Source organism: Solanum pennellii, chromosome 5 (genome assembly GCF_001406875.1).
Source record: "Solanum pennellii chromosome 5, SPENNV200".
Classification (NCBI taxonomy): domain Eukaryota; kingdom Viridiplantae; phylum Streptophyta; class Magnoliopsida; order Solanales; family Solanaceae; genus Solanum; species Solanum pennellii.
Genome location: NC_028641.1, coordinates 55,825,714 through 55,830,341, shown reverse-complemented (window position 1 = coordinate 55,830,341; position 4,628 = coordinate 55,825,714).

The following is a 4,628-nucleotide window of genomic DNA, read 5'->3' as shown; positions in this document are numbered from 1 at the left end:
AATAGTCCCAGAAATAGTCCCAGAACTAGTCCTAGATGGACACAACCAACTTATTACACAGAAAGTTATCAACAGTCAGATAGAGCTAATGCAATATGGAACAGTAGATTAAATAAAAATTGGATACCAAAACCAACAAATGAACAATATAATTTCTTAGACCTAGATTGTGTAACAGACATAAATAAAGCAATGTTACTATGGACAGGAAATATATCCAAACAACTGATAGATAACAAAATAAAAACAACAGAAACACCAAGATATATAGAAAGAACATTTGTAGGAACAGTTAAATTATGGATAGAAAATCTACCCCCGGAAAGTTTAGAAGTACTTAGAAGTGATAAAAAATTAGATGGATCTCCTTCAGCAACAAATATAGAAATATTAGATAAATACGAAATAACGATAAGAAGTGAATTTGGAGGTATGACTACAGATATAAGAGAACAAAACAAAGAAAAAATAATAAACAGGCAACTAATGACGAAATTAGCTATATGTAAAATGTGCTATATAGAAGAATACACTTGCGCATTTAAAGAATATTATTACAAAGCAAAATATAATCTTAATGAAGCAAAAGAAGTAAGAACACAATATTTTACAAAATTACCAGAACCATTTAGTACAAAAATAATTAAAGATTGGGAGAATGAAGGGCTTACAGATACTTTAGGATCTAGAATAAAATTCTTCTCTCAATGGTTTACACAATTATGTGAAAGCCAAAAGGAAAAATTAAAAATGGAAAAAGTATTAAATAAAAACTTATCATGTTGCAAAAATAAAATGGCACCACAATTTGGATGCACATATAAAAAACAGAAACCCAAAAGATATAAAAATTATACAAAAAATAAAACTAAGTATAAATATAAACAACCAAGAAGAAGATATTATATAAAAAATTATATAACAAAAAGACCATCTAGACCAAAGACGAAAATATCCCAATGTACTTGTTACAATTGTGGAAAAATATGACACATAGCTAAAGATTGTAAATTACCAAAAAATCCAAAAAAGAAACAAATTGCAGAAGTAATCCTTGATAATGATAAATATATGCAAATAGAATACATAGATTATGAATTGAGTGAAAACGACAGTATATATGAAATATCAGATATAGAAACTGAAAATGAAGAAGAAAATATTAATCTAGATAATAATGAAACAGATGAAGAAATATAATGTCTGAGGACGATATAAAAATAATATCTAAAGAAGATTATCAAAATGAAGAATTATCAGACCAAAAAATTATATTTGATAACACAATTTTTGAGCAAATAAAAGGAAAAGAATTAGACTTAAGTGTTGAAAAAGTACTTGAAATATCCACTTTAAGAAATTGGTTTAAAAGACAAAAAGAAGAATACTATGTAGTTAGCCAGAAACAACATATCATAGATTGTAAATATACAAGCGGAAAAGCACATATACCTATATTAAGTAAACGAATAATAAATAAAGAAATACAAGATATAAAAGCTAAAACACCTATAAAATATGTACATTTACGAGGAACAGAAATATTAATAAAAGCATGTTTCAGGGAAGGAATAGATACTCCCATTGAAATATATTTGGCAGATGATAGGATAATACACCATATAGAGAAGAGCGTAATCAGTCCAGTTAAAGGAAATTTAATATACCAAAAATTTAAATTCATAATAAGTGCTAATTACACAATAGCATTAACAGATACAAATATAGACAAATCACTAGTATTATATTGGAAAATGTCAGGGATAAAGTTAGCACCAGGAAGTAAAATATTTACAGCAAGATGTAAAAATCTATACATATTAACCACAAAACATAAAATAACAGCAAGAAACAAAATTGATAAAATAAAAATAGAAAATCCTTTCGAAAAAATAATTACTGTAATAGACAATAATGACTATAGCTATAAAGAAATTGACATGGAAGAAGATTTAGAAATAGTAAAAGAAAGATTAAGTACTTCAAGCGTACCAAATACGTTAACTAGAGCTACCTCATCAAGAATGAGTACATCTAAAAGAAAATATGAAATGCCACAAGAATTATTAGAAGAAATAACACCAAATCACTATTTTATAACAGGAATAATGGATCAAAGAAAATATAAGATCTTAATAAATACAAGACAAGAAGAAAACAATATAACAAGAGAACTGGTATTAGAAGAAGAAATTATAAAAACAGGACACACATGCCCTGGACTACCCCGTGAAATAATAAATACAAACGAAGAAACAACAGAAAAAGAAATAATTATAGGAGGAATTCCATTAAAAATACAATTTAAAATATACCAAGGAAATTATAATATCACGTTAGGAATAAAATGGTTAGAAAAAGTTAAGCCATACAAAATAGAAAATGAACAATTAACAATAACTTGTCAAAATAAGAAAATAATCATAAAAAGAACAAAATGAATAATGAAAATATTTATTCTTGCGAAAATTATTGTAGAAGGATATTACAACAGATATTATACACCTATGATAGATACAGGAGCAGAAGCAAACATATGTAAATATAATTGTCTACCAGAAGATAAATGGGAAAAACTAAAAACACCTATGGTAGTAACAGGATTTAATAATGAAGGAAGTATGATAAAATACAAAGCAAAAAATATAAAGATACAAATATGGGATAAAATACTAATAATAGAAGAAATCTATAATTTTGAGTTCACAACAAAAGATATGTTACTAGGAATGCCATTTCTAGATAAATTTTACCCACATATAATAACAAAAACACACTGGTGGCTTACTACACCATGTGGCAATAAAATAGGAGCAAAAAGGGTAAAAAATAAACAACGAAAAGCTATGGAATGGATAAAAGGTAGTGAAAAAATAAATCAAGAAATGAAAAATATAGAAAAAGAACAAGAAACACAATTGGAAATTATCATATTTACAATAGACAAAGTTAAAACTATTAATGAACAACTAGAACAACTATACAGTGAAGACCCATTACAAGGATGGGAAAAACATAAAACAAAGGTAAAAATTGAATTAATAGATGAAAATAGTATAATAACACAGAAATCGTTAAAATATAACTTCGATGATCTACAAGAATTTAAAATACATATAAATGAATTACTGGAAAAGAATTATATACAAGAAAGTAATAGTAAACACCCAAGTCCAGCATTTATAGTTATAAAACACAGTGAACAAAAAAGAGGCAAAAGTAGAATGGTTAAAGACTACAGAAATTTAAACGCCAAAACTAAAACATATAACTACCCAATACCAAATAAAATACTTAAAATAAGACAAATACAAGGATACAACTATTTTAGCAAATTTGATTGCAAATCAGGATTTTACCACCTAAAACTAGAAGAAGAATCTAAACAGTTAACAGCATTTACAGTACCGCAAGGATTCTATGAATGGAATGTATTACTATTTGGATATAAAAATGCACCAGGTAGATATCAACACTTCATGGATAATTATTTTAACCAATTAGAAAATTGCATTGTATACATAGATGATATATTATTATATTCAAAAACACAAGAAGAACATATAAGATTATTAGAAAAATTCATACATATAATAAAAAATTCAGGTATAAGCTTAAGTAAAAGTAAAGCAGAAATAATGAAACCACAGATTGAATTTCTAGGCATACAAATAGATAAAAATGGGATAAAAATGCAAACTCACATAGTACAAAAGATAATCACCCTTGACGAAAATATAGATACAAAAAAGAAATTACAATCATTTTTAGGACTAGTAAATCAAGTAAGAGAATACATACCAAAACTAGCAGAACATTTAAAACCACTATATAAAAAACTTAAAAAAGATGTTGAATATTACTTTGACAATAAAGATAAAGAACATATAAAAAATATCAAAAAATTATGCAAAAGATTACCAAAACTATATTTTCCTGATGAAAATAAAACATTTATATACATAGTTGAAACAGATTCAAGTGATCACAGTTATGGAGGAGTACTAAAATATAAATATAACAAAGAAAAGGTAGAACACCATTGCAGGTATTACTCAGGGTCATATACTGAAGCACAAGCGAAATGGGAGATAAATAGAAAGGAACTATTTGCATTATATAAATGTTTACTAGCATTCGAACCATATATAGTTTACAATAAATTTATTGTAAGGACAGATAACACACAGGTAAAGTGGTGGATAACCAAAAAGATAGACGATTCAGTTACAACAAAAGAAATAAGAAGATTAATATTAAATATATTAAATTTTACATTTACAATTGAGATTATTAAAACTGATGAAAACCTTATTGCACACTACCTCTCAAGAAAGAGATATGATGAAAGATCTATTGGCAATGATGACAAATTTATGCCAGAAAGTAGAAAAAATAGAAACAGAAGTACGGAATCTTAAAACTAATAGTCAGCAGCATGACTCTAAAAATGCGGAGCTACGTCAGCAGCATGACCGTAAACATGCGGAGCTACAAGGAGACGTTGGGAAACTCCAAAAAACCCATAACAATGTTTGTTCAAATGCAGCTACAGCCAGCATATCTACATCAGGACAATCTACAAAAAAGGAGGAGGCTAAGGTAAAATATACAAATGTAAATATGAA